The 19,233-nt window shown below is 45.1% G+C and overlaps 1 protein-coding gene across 1 annotated transcript in view; it reads right to left on the bottom strand.

Moving 5' to 3' along the window:
• Window positions 1–19,233, bottom strand: part of LOC115821769 (nuclear factor 7, brain) — a 282,027-nt gene that overhangs the window by 38,510 nt on the left and 224,284 nt on the right.

Raw genomic sequence — 19,233 nt, 5'->3', positions numbered from 1 at the left:
TGTGGGGTTTAAAACTTAAATCTGAGTCTAAAATTACACCAAAGCTAGTGAGTTCCAGTTTGTTTTGATGGCCTAGGTGTGTCAGTCTGGTAGAAAGTGCGTCTCTTCTGGGTTTGGGGCCAACTAATAGTATTTCAGTCTTATTTTCATTTAACTTTAAAAAATTATTACTCATCCATTGAGTGATTGCTGACAGGCAAGTGGTCAAGGAGTATAATGCATTTATGTCATTTGGCTCAACGGAAATGTACAGTTGTGTATCATCAGCATAGTTAGCATTGTGTTCTCTGATGATCTTACCTAGTGGTAACATATGTAATTGTCATGTTTTTGGGATTGTAGTTCTTTTTTTTTCCATGTGGGGTCCTCAGTCTGAGTTTGGTTCCTGTTTAGTTCATTATTGTTGTATTGTTTGCACCTGTGTCTTGTTCTGTCTGTCTATTTAAGTCTTCTGTTCTGTTCTGTTCAGTTCTTTGCTCAGTCTTGAGTTGTTACCCTGTGTGCAGTTCTAGATCAAGCCTTCTTGTAAGCCCTGAGTATTTTCTGTGTGTTTTCTTGGATTGCCTTCCCTGTTGCCGAACCTGTTTGACCAAGATTCTGCCTGCTGTTTTCCCTGGTGTTGACTTTGGATATGTTTGCTCACTGGTTTTGACTTCTGCCTGGATTTGTTTTCTGACTTTTGCCTGACCCCCTTGGATACCTCTGCCCAGATTTGCCGATTAAAAGAAACCTTCTTACTCAAGCACTTTTGCCTTGCTCTCTTGGGTCTACCACTTGGTGGAACAGGGGTAAGTCTCTGGGCTTCCATGCCAGAGCCCCGGGTTCGATTCCCAGGTCAATTGTTACAGCAACACTGAGCCATGCAAAAAGACCCAGCAGAGCCGCATCCTCCCTCAGATAGACCAGATCTCCGCCGCCGTGTCAAGTCACGATGTCACTGTGCTTCGACACGAACAACAACAACTGGCCACTCACCATGCTACAGTTGACCGACATGAGCGTGCTCTCAATGAGATTCTCCAGACCCTACAGCCCGTAGTGAATCGCCAACCCTCTCCTGCTCCTCCAGCTCCTCCTGATCCCCCACATCAGCCTGTCTCCGAACCTCGGCTCCCTGCTCCCCAGAGGTTTGATGGTAACCCGAAGGACTGCCGTGGTTTCCTGACTCAATGTTCCCTTTCTTTTGAGCTCCAGCCCACTACCTTCCCTACGGATCGGACATCACTCTCCTCACTGGAAAAGCCCTGGCCTGGGCCACAGCCATTTGGGAACAGCAAGGTCCTGCTTGTAATGACAACAACAACACCTTCACAGATGAGATGAGGAGAGTATTTGACCATCCAGAGGGAGGCAGGGAGGCAGAGAGGCAGCTAACAGGTTGTTCCAGCTTCACCAGGGCAACACCAGTGTGGCTGAATACGCTGTTCACTTCCGCACCCTGGCTGCAGAGAGTGGTTGGAATATGAAGGCTCTCATGGCTGCCTTCCATCACGGTCTATCAGGTTCAATCAAGGATGAATTAGCAACAAGAGAGCCAGCCATGGATCTGGAGTCACTCATTGACCAGGCTATTCTGTGAGGATTTGACAGACCAAGACCCAATCGCAGACCCACTGAGTAAAATAAGATTTATTCAGAACCAAAAATCAGAATCCAAATCTCAAGAACAGTGTCCAGTCCAAGGTCAAATCCAGAAATCCAGAGGGCAAACAAATCCAAATCGTAAGGCAAAAGAATGGTCAAAACAGGATACAAACAAGGTCAGAGCCAGGGATCCTCAGGGCAACCAAATCCAAAACGTAAAGCAAAAACAGGTCCAGGTAAACACGGTCAAAATTACAGATCACAGGAGGCAAACACACAGACTGGCAGAGAGAACAAAAGGTCACAATCTGACAAAGAACAGGTACAAACACTGGACTTAAATACACAGAACAATGAACAGCAGGGACAGACTATTGGAGGAAACAAACCAGGTAATAATAGGGATCAGGTGGGGGGCGGGGACAGGAGACACAGGGACAAACAGAAGCACATGGCAAAACCAAAACAAACAAAAGCACAACTCGACAATACACAGGATGGCCAGCAGGGCGGCCAGATTCCCCAATCCTGGCAGATATACTGACACTATTCGACTGGATAATTGACTGAGAGAACGAAGGCCTGAGTTCCATCACAGCAACAGGGCTGGTGGTTCCGCTTTTATTCCGTGGCAGTTGTCTCAAGAACCCCAGCACATTCCCCTTAGTCCCGAAGAACCCATGCAGCTTGGAGGAACACGTCTCTCGCAGACTGAAAGAGACCGTAGGATGAGAGAGAGGTGCTGCCTCTATTTTGGTAAGCCTGGTCACTTTAGATCATTCTGTCCTGAGCTTTCGGGAAAAACACAGTCCCGTCCAGAAGGGGGAGTACTGTGATGGGAGCAGCCCTTACTCCCATTACCCCCAACTCTTGCCTGCAGATTCCTGTTGTGATTTCCTGGGGTAACCAGCAACACCACAAGCTACGGGCTCTCATAGATTCTGGTGCTGCCGGAAACTTCATGGACATCACCCTGGCCAAAGACCTCCACCTCCCTGTAACTAACTTGGATCACCCTCTCTCAGTGACGGCCCTTGATGGAAGACCCTTGGGACAAGGCACGGTTGACCACCTTACCGCTCCTCTCCTTTTGTGCATTGGGGAACGTCATCATGAGAGAATTCAGTTTAACCTTATCCACTCTCCCAAGTTCCCAGTAGTGCTTGGTTTCCCCTGGTTAACTCTCCATAGTCCCCACATTAACTGGTCATCTGGAACAGTGATCGAGTGGGGCCCCTCTTGCCAAGCCACCTGCCTCCTCTCTAGAATCTCGAGTCTCCCTCAGAAGTCTCTTAGTCCTCCCGAGTTGTCCCGAGTCCCTCCCGAGTACCACGATTTGAGCGAAGTTTTCAGTAAAAAGAGAGCCACGTCACTGCCCCCGCACCGGCCTTATGATTGTGCAATTGACCTCCATCCTGGAGCTGTTCCTCCACGGGGAAGAATCTTCTCCCTCTCACTCACGGAAATCAAGGCTATGGAAGAGTACATCAAGGACTCTCTGGAAGCTGGAATCATTCGCCCATCCTTTTCTCCTGCCGGTGCTGGTTTCTTTTTTGTGAGTAAGAAAGATGGTGGCCTACGGCCCTGCATTGACTATCGCGGTTTGAACAAAGTCACGGTAAGAAACCGCTACCCCTTACCCTTGATGTCTTCAGCCTTTGAGTTACTCCAAGGGGCCACAATTTTTACCAAGTTGGAACTCCGCAACGCCTACCACTTGGTACGTATCAGGGAGGGGGATGAGTGGAAGACGGCTTTTAACACTCCAACTGGGCATTATGAATATCTTGTGATGCCTTTTGGGTTAACCAATGCTCCGGCTGTCTTCCAGGCTTTCATCAATGACGTCCTGAGGAACATGTTGAACCGGTTTGTCTTTGTTTACTTAGATGATATCCTAATTTTCTCGAAGTCCCTTCATGAGCATGTCCACCATGTCAGAGCGTGTCAGAACTAGCCTTGGAGGAGTGGCGGCATTGGCTTGAGGGGGCCCAGCATCCTTTCATCGTTTGGACAGACCACAAGAACCTTGAGTATATCCAGAATGCCAAACGTCTCAACCCCCGGCAGGCAAGGTGGGCTCTTTTCTTTAATCGTTTTGATTTTGTTTTGACTTATCGCCCTGGGTCCAAGAACCAGAAACCAGATGCTTTGTCCAGACTGTTTCCAAACACAGAGTCTGAGGATACACCTGAACCTATTCTCCCGGCCTCCAGGATTGTGGCTCCTGTCCGTTGGGGAATCGAGACGATAGTTCGTCAAGCACAGCAGAGAGAGCCAGATCCTGGTAATGGCCCTCCAGACCGCCTGTTTGTCCCAGCTTCTGTGCGATCTCAGGTTTTAAAGTGGGGGCACTCCTCCGAGCTAACTAATCACCCCGGTACTGGCAGTACATTAGAGTTTCTAAAGAGGCGGTTCTGGTGGCCTGGTATGAGGGCAGATGTCCGGTCCTTCGTCGTTGCCTGCTCCATTTGTGCGCAAAACAAGAGCCCTCACACCCTCCCCCACGGTCTTCTTCATCCCCTCCCTATCCCCAAATGCCCTTGGTCCCACATCTCCATGGACTTCATCACTGGCCTTCCTCCCTCCCAGGGGAACACAGTCATCCTGGTCATCGTGGACCGATTTTCCAAGGCCTGCCGTTTTGTACCCTTACCCAAATTGCCCTCTGCTCAAGAAACTGCTGAAATTGTCTGCCAGCAAGTTTTTAGGGTTTCTGGTCTTCCTGCTGATGTGGTCTCTGACCGGGGACCTCAATTCACCTCACAGTTCTGGAGGGCCTTCTGCAAGCTGATTGGAGCAACTGCCAGTCTTTCCTCTGGTTTCCACCCGGAGTCTAATGGTCAGACAGAGAGGCTAAACCAAGACCTGGAGACGACCCTCAGATGCCTGACCTCCTCAAATCCCTCTTCCTGGAGCAGGTTTGTCATCTGGGCAGAATATGCACATAACACCTTGTGCTGTTCCTCCACAGGTCGTTCCCCTTTCGAGTGCCAGTTTGGGTATCAGCCTTCCCTGTTTCCAGACCAAGAGGTTGATGTTGGAGTTCCGTCAGCCCAGCACTTCATCCGCCGCTGCAGACGTGTCTGGCGGAGGGTTCGGTCTGCCCTACTTAGATCTTCTCGACGCCACCAACGCCAGGCCAACCGCTGGCGCAGGCCTGCACCATCGCTACGCCCTGGACAAAGGGTTTGGTTGTCCTCACGGGACCTTCCCCTGCGGGTAGAGTCCCGCAAGCTGGCTCCTCGGTTTGTAGGACCCTTCAAGATCCTAAGGAGGGTTAACACTAGAAGCGCCACGCCGGTTTGACCTACTTATACCTAGAAGCGCCGAGTGCCGGTCATTTGACCGCTGTGACTACCTACTAGGAGCGCCGTGCTAGTTTTACCTACTTAAAGCGCGGCTAGGCGGTCAAATGACCGCCAAGTCATTAGACAAGGACACTGTTACTGACACATAATGATCGCTAGATGGCGCTTCTTGCACGAAGCAAATAGTTTGCTTACAAGATCAACTCGCGTTCTGCCAATGTATCATTCATTTCAGTGTTAGCAGTCGATTATGATTTCATTAGAACGTTTGTTGTCCAGCCCTTCCATCATTCAACATAATGTTTTGATTATTTATTTGTGGCAACCGTGTTTTCAAAGGCATAAATTCCGGAGGAAGTCTCGATCAAATTTGACTGAGAAAACCATCTGAACAAGACTAGTTCAGGCAACTTTTTCATAGTATTTGTTTTTTAACATTTAATCTTCTACCTTGGAGAATTAGTTTATTATACGGGATGTCACACACGTTGCGAGTTAGACTGCGGTTGGTCTGTAAATGCGTAGCCCGACTGTATCAACATTCAGTTGTCGACTGACAATGATCACGTCGTTGCCCCAAGTGATTAATTTATTGTAAGGGCACGGTCCAGGTAGTGCAAAAATCAGAGACAATTGTGATTGTAAGTTAACTGTTGTGGAGCGATTACAGATTTGAACATTCTAATTGTTGGGCGACATGTCAGGTGACAGAGTAAGCTATAAACTGGACTCTATACTTACTCAATAGAACAACCTATCGGAATGACAAGACAGGCAGTAATTAGTTGAGAATTACAATGCGTGTAAATCAAAACTTGTGGAAGTTTAGAGTGTGAGACTGCTTTGGGTGGCGCTGGAGGAGTAGACTAAAGCGTTTCAGTTCCGAACTCGTCTGTCTCCGTGAAATTATCGCTTATACCCCATAATAAGCCCAGCCGAGTATATCAAGCTTTACACTTGCATTTTAATAAATTAATTATCTACCACAACTAACAGATCATTCTATGCCATGATAGAAGCAAACACTACGACTTTTCAAGGCATTCAGTGGGCTATGAGAAGCCTAACACCTAGCCTGCCAAGCAACCTACGAGTAACACCTCCCAACCCCCTCCCAATAAAGTGCTATAGTCTATTGTTAGTTTCCCGCACTAGAATGATTTGGCCAAAACTAGTTCATACCACGAGTAGCTTACCACCGTCTATCATGAGTCGCAGCTAAATGTAATTCCATACATGTAATAGAAAATGTAGGCACTGCTTGGAAATGAATAAATATGCATGGATGTTGTTTTTACAAAATATGTATGTCGCAATGGATTTTCGTAAACAAAGCTGTGTCAGGTGTGTAGGCTTTTAGAGTAAATAACGTAGCATAAGATGGCCGAATTTTTACCATTTATTGAAACTAAATTACAGCACGAAAAAAGCCCTTCTTTTTGGTAAATCGACAGCTGTGTAGTTTATTTACAGTAAATACTTAAAAAGAATGAAATATACATTACACACGATGGATACACGAGATCGTGTATTCAGTGAAATGCACTAAGTAAATAAACAGATAAAGTACTTTTCGAGCTATTTAGTATCCTGTGTGTTGGGATGCTGTAACCACTATTACACAGCCTGTCCAAGTAGGGAATGTTGTACCTCGATGTTTTGTGTTCCCAATTCAAGTGGAGAGATATTCGACCGACAGCCTAGAACAATAGCCTAGGTGTGATCCCAACCCCCTCCCAACGACCGCGTCATGAATCACTTGGTCAGCCAACTCAGAAGTTCCCTTCAACGTAGACCAAAAGATTGTTTGCCAGTGCCAACGAGGTGAAGAGATTTTCGGCCTACTGCCGGCCTAATGTCATCTTTCCCTAGATAGAGAATTGCGCTCAACATGTATTTTGTTTCAACGTCAGCGGCCACCCAGAATTTAATAGCAAATTAGTTTAATGGCCATGATCTGTGTGAAACGACACAGTAACAACTTGATAGAGAACAGTTGTTCATCTACAGTTATGTTCTCACTAGGTGTGTAAGAAGCAGTACTTTATCGAAAATCTAATTTATCTGTCACAAGGTGGGCAGCCCTTGCATTCTTGTCATCAAAGCGCAGATCGCGCATGATATCGTGGAATCTCTGTCGAGACATCCGTCTCTGAAAATGGGATTTCCCACGTTAGCAGACCAGTAGTCGTCCGGGTTTATGATTTTACCGCCCGTAATACCTCCCAAATAAAGGAGACCTGCAGTTTGAACTTATTTTCGATCATCATTTCGATCAGTTTCTGCTTCAGAGTATTTCTGAATCTTTCACCACATTTCTGTGTCAGTCAAACACACTAAACTGCCCAATGGACTTGTAGTATTGTCCTTGGCATAACATGTGGGCCCTGGGGTTTCTCTCATGATATTGTACTCTCGCGCCAGCAGTTTGTTCAACCCATACTGTGCCGTCTCTTGTGTAGGGTGTTATTATATTGAATGAATTAGCATTCGCAAAATTCCTGCTCACTAAGTCATATAATAATTAGTTACGCCCCTCTACGTGAAACAAAAATGCGTTTATTATACGTTTGTCCGCTTTACAAAACATTTGCATTTTAATACTGTCAATTATTTTTGCAGCTCTAAAATAATGTAATGTCATGACATGAGAATAGCTTACCCTAGTTTACACACGAACTATCAGTCATATGATGACTAATTACGCACGGTTCAAGTAGGCTACTGCAAAAATCAGTGACAATTGATATGCCCATGTAGGCCTACATGAAACAAAAATGCGCTTCATAGTTATTAAATTGTCGTCATTTTTGCACATTATGTAATGTTAATGTATGACTCTTATAACTCTCGATATATATATATATTAATATATATAAAACCCTGATATATATATATGGCGCAAGGGTTCGCTCGTCTTTATATATATATATATATATATATATATATATATATAAAGACGAACGAACCCTTGCGCCATATATATATATATATATATATATATATATATATCAGGGTTTTATATATATATATATATATATATATCTCGTGAGTTATAGTTATCGAGAGTCTTATATATATATATATATATATATAAAGACGAGCGAACCCTTGCGCCATCTGCTGCGAGAAAAGAGAATCGCAGCCTTGAAAGGCAGGAAACAACATGGCCGAACGCGAGGCTGACAGCAGTTTCACAGAATTAGAAGCAAAATAGCTTTAAATTAGCTTGTACCGGGGTGATTTTGAAAATCTAAGGATACTGGGTGATAAAATGCACAAATGTAGGAAAAGTCATGAAAGGACGGTCCTGAAATTTGACCGAGTGCAAAGATTTAATTTTTTTTTGGGTCACTGCGGTCAAATGACCGGCGCTCAGCTCTTCTAGGTATAAGTGGGTCAAACCAGCACGGCGCTTCTAGTAAGACGTCACAGCGGTCAAATGACCGGCGCTCGGCGCTTCTAGTGTTAATCCAGTCTCCTACCATCTACCACCTCCCCAGGCCATGCGGATCAACCCCACATTCCACGTCTCTCGTCTACGTCCTGTAATCACCAGCCCCCTTGCTCCTGCTACTCGACCACCTCCACCCCCTCGGATTACTGATGGCCAGCCCGCTTATACAGTCCGCCGCCTTCTTGACTCTTGTCGGGTTCGGGGAGGTCTGCAATATCTGGTGGATTGGGAGGGCTATGGTCCAGAGGAACGAGCCTGGGTTCCAGCCCGTGACATTCTGGATCCCAACCTAATCAGAGACTTCCATCAGAGACACCCTGATCGTCCCAGAAGGAACGTCGGGAGACGTTCTTAGGAGGGGGGGTCCTGTCATGTTTTTGGGATTGTAGTTCTTTTTTTTTCCATGTGGGGTCCTCAGTCTGAGTTTGGTTCCTGTTTAGTTCATTATTGTTGTATTGTTTGCACCTGTGTCTTGTTCTGTCTGTCTATTTAAGTCTTCTGTTCTGTTCTGTTCAGTTCTTTGCTCAGTCTTGAGTTGTTACCCTGTGTGCAGTTCTAGATCAAGCCTTCTTGTAAGCCCTGAGTATTTTCTGTGTGTTTTCTTGAATTGCCTTCCCTGTTGCCGAACCTGTTTTGCCTGCCTGTTTGACCAAGATTCTGCCTGCTGTTTTCCCTGGTGTTGACTTTGGATATGTTTGCTCACTGGTTTTGACTTCTGCCTGGATTTGTTTTCTGACTTTTGCCTGACCCCCTTGGATACCTCTGCCCAGATTTGCCGATTAAAAGAAATCTTCTTACTCAAGCACTTTTGCCTTGCTCTCTGCATTTGGGTCTACCACTTGGTGGCACAGGGGTAAGGCTCTGGGCTTCCATGCCAGAGCCCCAGGTTTGATTCCCATGTCAATCGTTACATGTAATGAAAAAAGTAATTTTAAACACTGTATTTAAGTTCCTGACTAATACTGACCTCAGTATCTCCAGTTTACAGTGTGGATTCTTCAGTCTCACACAGAGAAACTTCACTCCTGAATCCTGAAGGTCATTGTTACTCAGGTCCAGTTCTCTCAGGGGACAGTCTACTGACTGTAGAACTGAGGCTATAGATGAACAGGACTGTTCAGTGAGTTTACAGAGAGCAAGTCTGGAGAGAGAGAGAGAGAGACATACATACAGACAGAGAATATCAACTCATCATCTGGTTTGTGAAGTGTGATTCATTGTAAAGGTTCCTCTCTGTTTTACCATAAATGTTGACTTTGCTAAACTATCACACTAACTAAACTCACAGAACAGTTACTAACATTAGCTGTACAGATACTGGGGGAAATTCATCTACTTTTATGATCAGTATGTTTCACACACAACAGTACTTTAATAACCATACTATACATTAACCTGGTCTCATTTTAATGTGAACATAGTCATTTTAAACACTGTATTTACGTTCCTGACTAATACTGACCTCAGTGTCTCCAGTTTACAGTGTGGATTCTTCAGTCCCACACAGAGAGACTTCACTCCTGAATCCTGAAGGTCATTGTTACTCAGGTCCAGTTCTCTCAGGGGACAGTTTACTGACTGTAGAACTGAGGCTATAGATGAACAGGACTGTTCAGTGAGTTTACAGAGAGCAAGTCTGGAGAGAGAGAGAGAGCACAAGTATTCACTCATTTAAGAATTAAAAATTGTACTCATAGAGTTTGACCAAAAAGGTGTTAAATGCTGTGAAAAATTTGCTTAAATTGCTCAAACACACAGTGTGATATTTTTGGAATGAGTGTAAGTTGTAATTGACTGTACACTTTAAACTGGAGAGACCAATGAAAATTTAAATAAGAAATAAGAGATCAAAAAGGACAACACTTATAAAACTGTTAGTCAGGTTCATATTAAAAGGACCAGCCATGTTCCACACAGAACAAAAGCGAGACAGACACCCTGTTTACTGGCCAACTCATTAACCATGTAAAGATCAAAAACACAGCCGGTGAATTTGATGACAGGTATGGTTACTTGTGCAAGAAGAAACTCAAATTTACCACAGAAACGGAGAGAATTTTCATTTACCGTCAAAAAAGTTATTCTAAATGTTGAATTACTTGCCGTCAAATCGAAGAGAAACTTTTCAACTCTGTGACCGTCGCCACTGCACTGAAGCTAACAGCGCGTGTAAATAACGGTATTCAGAGACTAATTACAATATCTTATTCATTCAAAACCCGTCTGAATAAATACACTAAAACATTTCACTGGCGGTTTTCCACAGGTATTTAAAAAGAACACGACACTTACTTAGTACTCGAAGGTAAAGAAGAAAGACACAGAGAATCCGACATTTCCCAGACACTCGACGCTCGTCGGTCTCTCTCAAATTTGACCTCAGAAAATTCACCCCTCGCTCTCCGGCCGTTAGCAAGTCTCTCGGTTTCCCACTGACTTTGGTTGCTTAAAAACGACAGCTTAAAATAGCCTAAGAAACCGATTGCAAAGTCCTCTATGAAATTTCATAAATTCTGCTTATATAATGATAGATTGATCAGGTGTGCAGGTAAAATCTCTTAGACAGTTAGTGACCCCAATAATGAATACAGCAAAAAGAGCCGAGATCTGCCAGCTTCTCTCGCCGGTTCAAACTGACCACACTGACCTGTAGAAAGCCCTACTGTGGTGGATTCATAACCGTTTAAACTGGGTTCTGCTTGTACGATGCAAAAACAACCACATACATTCAGCTGAGTGTGTCATAAATGTTGAGGTAAAAATAATTACACAAATAATTTTTTCCCCTCAATGAATGGACTTCGAGTGCAAGTCCACAGAGAGAGAGACATTTTTTGCATTCCCATAACTAACATTCCTCCGACAGCTATTGCACAAATATATAAAAGAAACAAGAAACTTACTTTATAGAAGCGCAAACGAGACAGCTGTCCGAAAAATGCCAGATTTCCGACACACTCAATGCACGCTGGTCACTGAGATGTTCGTTATTATTAAATGATTGAACCGTTTGAATGAATCACTGTTTTTATTACAGGCTCGTGACACGAGATTACCGCTCCTCACATTTCAGTTAAAACTGTCGCTCTACTAATGAAAGCGTCGTAAAGTAGCCACTCAAAACGTCACTCGGGTATTCTAAAACACAGAATACCGCCATCTAGTGAATCTGGTACGTCACTACACAACTGGATCATTTTATATCACTACATCCCCTTTCCTTTGAGACATGAGAGCAAGTTATTCCGTATAATACAATTAAACTGTGCAAGAACAAACCGTTGGAGAAATAAAATGTTTCTTTGGTTTATGAAAACATCGTAACAGTTATGTAATCATTTTTGTGTGAATTAATCAACATAATAATTTTTTCTTTATCAATAATTACTTTGCATTTATAACCATATAATCATTTATGTTAAAGTAAATGTATGAAATTCTTTTATAAAGATGTGATCTGTAAATGGAGGAATAGAAAGGTCATTGTGTTTGTCTCTGTGCAGATAGTTCTGATGGTCAAACATTCAAGGTTGCATGGTGTGAGCCTTTTTTGGAGAAGATGAGAAGTCTGACTGTGTTGGAATATAGCCAAGGGCACTAAGATAAGATGAAAGAGTGCTCTCATTTATTCTTTGTATTCTCTAACAAGCACTCATTCATTTTTGTTTATTTATCAGTGCAGGTGCTGATGTAAGACAGTATTCTCACTTATTTTTGAGTTTGGCCTCGGTCAAGATGTCAGTTCCTGATTACATCATTAGGAAATGACGGTGTCTAGCAAGATAGGCAAAGAAGATGGGAAGTCCTCTAATGACTGTCTTGACAATCATTGGATAATCCTTAATATGATATTTGTGTAACTATAGGTGATGTGTACCGGTTAGTTAGTCACTCCCAGGACCGGCTCTGTTTGTTGTATGCTGTTTTGAGTTTATGCAATAAATGTGCACTGCATCAGAATGAAAATTTTGACTGTCTTTTTTTAAGAAGGTGAACAGTGTGGCTGGATTCTTGGTCATATCTGGGCTAGGCTGAGAATTCTCTCCCACAAAACCCTTGCATACGATTAAACTAAAATGAAGTCCAAAGAAATGTCCAAAAGAAACAAACATAAGTGCATTTCTCTGTCTTTTTTTTAAATGTTAAGTGTCAGTTCAACTATTCATCTCAAATTCCATTTCAGATGGACAATGTCAGTGTCCTGTTTCATGATTTTTTTCTCTTTTCTTTTACAGATTCAGCCTGTCAGGTGGTATGACAGTGTGTGTGGATCTTCTCAACACAGGTTAGTATGTATGTTCAGCTGGACCAGCGTTGTCTTGCAGTGGTGCTGGTTCTGATGTAACATTGTAAACTGGATCAGATGATGAATCACAGACTGTATCTCCTCTATTAGTCTGCTCCTGCAGAGTCTCTCTCGTTTTCAGAAGAGACTGACAATTCCTCTTATGGGTTTGTTCATCCTCCGTCCTGACTGTGTAAGATCTTGGACCCACTTCCTTTAGAACAGTGTCTTTCTTGTTCCAGGTGTTTGAATCTTCAACTCTCACAGTGTCATGCACTGAAAGTCATCATTTACTTTTTGTCTCTTTTATAAGAGATTGTTTGTTTTTTTTTTTCTTTTGAAGCACGATGCATAATTTGTGACTCAAAAAAGTTCAGCAGGAGACACACCATGTTCCACAGGTGAAACTTGGTAACTTAACAGAGCTAAAGAAGGATCTGATTTACTGTCTGTCACCCCCTTAAGCAGCTGTTTGACAATATGAACTCCTTTCTCGACTCTGCCGTTTGACGGAGTGTACAGCAGTATTGAACTTACATGTTAAAAGTTGTAGTGTTCTGCAAAGTTCTTCTTAATATTCGTTAGGACTCTTTGCAGAACTTTGTCTTTAGCAGTTTCATCCACAATCAGTTTTGATTTGAGCCGTACATGTAGCTGTGGACTTTCTCAACCCCATACACTAACCCTAGACATTTTCTCTCAGTCTGAGCATAGTGACTTTCAGACTGAGTCATCGTGCTTGAGGCATATGTGACAACCGTCAGTGCATCACGGGATATCTTGTTTGGTTTCTTTGAGTCAGAGAAGGTGAGTTTTCCTATGAAACTGATCATCCCCATTGCATGCACTACAGACTTTTTGTCCGTGGGTCTGGGCGTGTTGAGGATCATTTGCACCTTGTTCTTGTCCAGCTTAACACCATCTCCTGAAAGCTTGTCACCAAAAAACATGATTTCTCTAACAGCAAACTGACATTTTGCTTTGTTCAGCTGTAACCCATGTCTCTGGATGATGTGAATCACTTTGGTGAGTCTTTCATTGTGCTTCTCCAGTGTGGACCCCATAGAACAATGTCATCTACCTAAAGACACACACAAAACCCATAACTCATAACTCAGAGCAGGATCCTAGTAAGACTTTGCTTAATTTGCTTCAGTAGCGGCGATTTCTGGTTTCTCTCTTGTCTCTGTCGCGTGTTATTTGCCCTAGTAGCCGCGATTTCTGTTTGCTCTGTGTACTCTGTTGTCGTTTCACTGTGTATAACTTACTTCGTGCTAGATTCTTTCAGGGTTCGCTTTACCTTAGGTTCTCTGTCAGTTTAGACTGGTAGTGTCGCTAGTTGACTTTACTAGGGAGTTTGTGAATTCCTGTCGCGTCAGCTGTTGAGTTGCTGATTTGCATTTGTTTGTTACGCTCGGCCACAGCCATTTTACGCTTTGTTCTGATGGGGCGGGGCTGTGGTCAGCCCTTAAGCCGCGAACGGTGTAGTCACATGACCCTTTAGTAATAGTGTTTCCACCAAGCAGCAGCTGTAGCAGTCTCGTCTCCCTTGTCTCGTTGGACGAAGACTCGGTCAGACTAAGACAAGGGAGTCTACCTGTGGGAGTCCACCGAGGAAGGACAACGAGGAAGCTGAGACAACTACTGCCTGTCTGCCGGACCATCAGTGATTTAATTCCCATTTGTTTATCTGTGTAATTGTGCTTCTACCCAACCTCTCTAAATACCTTTGCCCCCCCCCCCCCCAATCATGTGTCATCTCACCATTCCTGTTCGAGTTTCCTCTCGCACTCTTTGCAGGTGGCGGCCACTGCATCCTCGCGGACGCAATCTGTCTAACCTCATCCACCCGTCGTGCTCTACTGACATGACTGTTGTCATTTCAGGTGGCCTATGGAACTGCCAGTCGGCGGTATAGAAAGCCGACTTCATCTCTGCTCAAGCCTCAATGCTATCTCCGCACTTTCTGGCCCTCACTGAGATGTGGATCAGGCCGGAGGACATGGCCACTCCCGCTGCTCTCTCCACTGCTTTTTCCCTCTCCCACACCCCCAGATCCTCAGGGAGGGGCGGGGGAACTGGCTTCCTGATCTCCCCCTCATGGAGCTTCCAAGAAACCTCTCTCCCTTCTATCTCTCCCACATCCTTTGAATTTCACGCTGTTTCTGTTTCCTCCCCATATAAACTACACATGACTGTTCTCTACCGCCCTCCAGGCCCTCTGCAGGCATTCCTGGACGAACTGGACACCCTCCTCAGCTCCTTCCCTGAGGATGGCACCCACATCCTGCTGCTAGGAGACTTCAACCATCCACTGAATTCTACTCAGTCTGATGGCCCAGTCTCCCTCCTTCAGTCCTCTGACTTTACCATCCACGAGTCCCCTGCAACGCGCAAGGGTGGCAATCAACTGGACCTTGTCTTCTCAAGAGGCTGCCAAGTTCCTGATCTCACCGTCACACCGCTTCACGCCTCAGACCCCTTCTTCATGTCTTTCTCTCTCTCGATCTCACCCTCCCTGAAATCATCTGCTCCCACGCTGCCAGTCTCAACTAGGCGCAACCTTCGCACCCTCTCCTCTAGCGCCTTCTCTTCTATGGTCTGCTCCTCTCTCCCATCTGTGGAAGCCTTCTCACTTCTTCCCGTGGAGGAGATATCCTCTACAGTCCTATCTGCACTGGCCTCCTCCCTGGACACCCTCTGCCCCCCTGTCACCAAGCCGGCTCGCCTCTCTGCTCCCAGTCCCTGGCTGACTGATGGCATTCGTGCCGACAGAGCCAAACTTCATGCAGCTGAACGGAGATGGCGGATATCGAGATCCCTCAACGACCTATCCTACTACCACTGTCTTCTTTCTTCTTTCTCCTCTACCCTGTCCTCTGCCAAATCTGCCTTCTTCCACTCCAGGATCAACTCCGCCTCTTCTAACACCTGCAAACTCTTCTCCACCTTCTCCTCCCTCCTCTCTCCTCCTCCTCCTCCTCCCTCATCCGTATCTGCTCATAACTTTGTCTCCTTCTTCGAGAAGAAGATCAAAGGCATCTGCGACTCCTTCCCCCCATCCCCTCCCACCTCGGATCCTGCACCCTCCGCCTCCCCCACTATCTTTTCCTCCTTCTCCCCTCTATCTGACTCTCAAGCTCTCCTACTTATCAAATCACATTGTCCTACTACCTGTCCTCTAGACCCCATCCCCTCCCCTCTCTTTCAGGCCATCTCGGACGACATTCTGCCCTTCATCTCGTCCTTGATCAACAGCTCCCTGTCTACTGGCACAGTTCCTTCTGCCCTGAAGAGGGCACAGGTCAAGCCACTGCTTAAGAAGCCCACTCTAGACCCAACTGATGTCAGTAGCTACCGTCCAGTCTCTCTCCTACCGTTTCTCTCCAAAACCCTGGAATGTGCAGTATATAACCAACTCTCTCCATATCTTCTCCAGAACAATCTCATGGATCAGAACCAATCTGGATTTAAAGCTGGCCACTCCACTGAGACAGCCCTCCTTGCTGTCTCGGAGGAGTTCCACTTGGCCAGAGCAAAGTCTCTCAGCACTGTCTTCATACTCCTGGACCTCTCCCCAGCATTTGACACGGTCAACCATCAGATTCTCCTCTCATCCCTTGCTGGACTGGGCCTCGCAGGTTCTGCACTTGCATGGCTCAAGTCCTATCTGTCTGACCGTTCCTACCAGGTCTTTTGGAGGGAATCGGTCTCATCCCCCCCGCCCTCTCCACACGGGAGTCCCACAAGGTTCTGTACTTGGTCCACTCCTCTTCTCTCTCTACACCAGATCACTCGGTCAAGTTATCTCCACTCTCCTACCACTGCTACGCTGATGATACACAGCTGTTCTTCTCCCCCCCCGACCCTCAGGTTCAGCCTCGTATTGCAGCCGGCTTAGCTGACATTGCCTCCTGGATGTCCGCGAACCACCTGAAACTCAACCTGGAGAAAACAGAGCTGCTGTTTTTTCCCACAAAAAACTCCCCAACGATTGACACTGCTATCACCATCGAGGGATCTGTGGTGTTCCCCACTACAGCAGCCAAAAACCTTGCCGTAACCCTCGACAACCAGCTGACCTACTCCGGTCACATTGCGGCAGTCACTCGATCCTGCAGATTCTCCCTATACAATATCAGGAGAATCCGCCCCTTCCTCACACAACAGGCCACCCAGCTCCTGGTCCAAGCGCTTGTCATCTCCTGCCTGGACTGCTGCAACACTCTACTGGCTGTCTTACTGACCGTGTCCCATCAGGCCGCTCCAGCTGGTGCAGAACGTCGTTGCACACCTGGTCTTCAACCTCCCTAAGCACTCTGACATCACTCCACTGCTTACTGCGCTCTACTGGCTTCCGGTAGCTGCCCGCATCCAATTCAAGACACTGGTACTGGCCTACCAGGCCACGAGAGGCTCCACCCCATCATACCTTCAGTCCCTAATAACTCCATATACCCCTGCTAGAACCCTCCACTCTATGACCTCTGATCAGCTGATGGTCCCCTCACTTCGGGAGCCCGGCAGCCGCGCCTCCTGACTACGCCTCTTCTCCACCATTGCCCCGCGGTGGTGGAATGACCTCCCTCATACAGTTAGGACTGCGGAATCCCTTCCGCAAGAAACTGAAAACCCACCTCTTCAGAACCCACCTATCCCCCAATGCCTAACCTCACTATACAAAAACAAAACAAAAAAAACCTTGTCTTGTCTCTACGTTTGTCAAAGAATTCCAGGGGCGCAATACAAAAGAGTAAATTGACGCTCAGTCTTATTGCGATGTCTGCTTATGAGGTATTAGGAATCCGACCGATGCACTGATTGTAAGTCGCTTCGGCTAAAAGCGTCTGCCAAATGCTAAATTGTAAATTGTAACACAATATCATCTACATAAACACACACACCGTATATGCACTCAACAATATGTCCCATGGCACAGTGAAGTATTTCAGGAGAGGAGGAAATTTCAAATGGCAGTCCCTTCCAAAACAAAAAACACCCAAACGTAGTGCTAAATGTACACTACTTTGTGCTGTACTTTGTGTTCTTCCCTTGTAGGAATTTGATCATGTTTGCATGAGGTTTGATCTTTTGAGTCCATGCACATGTGGAGATCACCATTTGCTTTTTTGACACAGACCATTGAATTCACCCATTCTGTGGGCTCTTCCACTTTCTTTATCACTCCTAGAGACACCATTCTGTCTAACTCTTTCTTTAGACAATCTCTAAGTGGCTCTGGGACCCTCCTGGGAGCATGGACTACTGACTGCATGTCATCCTTCAATAATATCTTATATATGTGAATGCTAGAGTACCAAACCCTTTAAAGACATCTGGAAATCTCTGCACAATTACATCTACACTATAGCTCTGATCATTGAAGCTTTTGATACAGTAAACCCTTTTAATTGGGTCTAAGTCCTCACAAGTCTCATCACCCAAAAGTCAGTCACGCCCATCTGACATCACAACAAACATAAGGTGATCTTCTCTCTCCTTTACGTTAACTCTGAATCTGTATGTGCCCTTAGTTTCCATGTGTTGTCCACTGTAGGCCTTGAGCTGTACAGCCTTCCTGTGAATGTGAGGCTTTATTTTCGCTGCTCTGATATCACTCTCACTAATCAAACTGCCCTTTGTCCCAGTGTCCAGCTTGAGTGGAATTAACATAACGAACACAGCAAAACACTAAATCTAGGTCATTCTGAATGAAACAAACCTATTCACAGTTGTAAATGTACTCTTAGAGTCTACTGTGTGAGAAGATTAGAAATACCAGGAACCTGCCATTGTTGATGATGCTGTTTGTTCCCTCTGGAGAGTGACTCTGCTCCTGACTGTTGGTCTTACTATTGTCATCAGACCCAGCTTTGATCTTTTTCATCAAGTCAGATATGTGATTTGATGTGTTCACTTCATTACTGATTCACACACTACTGCAGTGTTAACTATGGGGATCAGTGACTGTGTAGAGCTCAGAGGAAAAAGAACAAAAGCAGAAAACCCATCACAGTACATATAAAGGAGTGTACTCATTATACTGGACTCATGACTGGATGAATGTGAAGTCACTGATCTCTATGGTCAAATCAAAATCAAACACACTATGAATAGCTGGAAAATAACATGATTTGATTGGCTGCAGCCTAGCTTCCATTAGACTGTCTGTCTCTCATCTCCTCATTCTCCCACCACACAAGGAAAGAAAAGAAACAAACAGAAAACAAAAACAGGGACAAACTCATGACCTTGGAAAACGTCCTTTCATTGTGAACATGTTCCCACACTCCCAGCATCCAATCAGAGAGAGAAAAGATAATATTCACACACTCATACAAATGTCTCTGTGACCTGTCTATAAGCATCAGTTTTGTCTGGACTGTCCAAATAATTATTTTTTTTGGAAAAAAATATTTATATGAATAGAATGACTGGAAAAATGATCAACAAGTTGCTCCATTCAGAATGACTGACCTCAGTATTTGCAGTTGACAGTTTGGATTCTTTAGTGCGGCACAGAGCATCGTCACTCCTGAATCCTGAAGACCAGTGTTACTCAGGTCCAGTTCTCTCAGGGGGCAGTTCACTGACTT

This window comes from Chanos chanos, chromosome 9 (assembly GCF_902362185.1).
Source record: "Chanos chanos chromosome 9, fChaCha1.1, whole genome shotgun sequence".
Lineage (NCBI taxonomy): Eukaryota > Metazoa > Chordata > Actinopteri > Gonorynchiformes > Chanidae > Chanos > Chanos chanos.
Note: the sequence above shows the minus strand (reverse complement) of the source record. Positions and strands in the feature narration are given on the sequence as shown.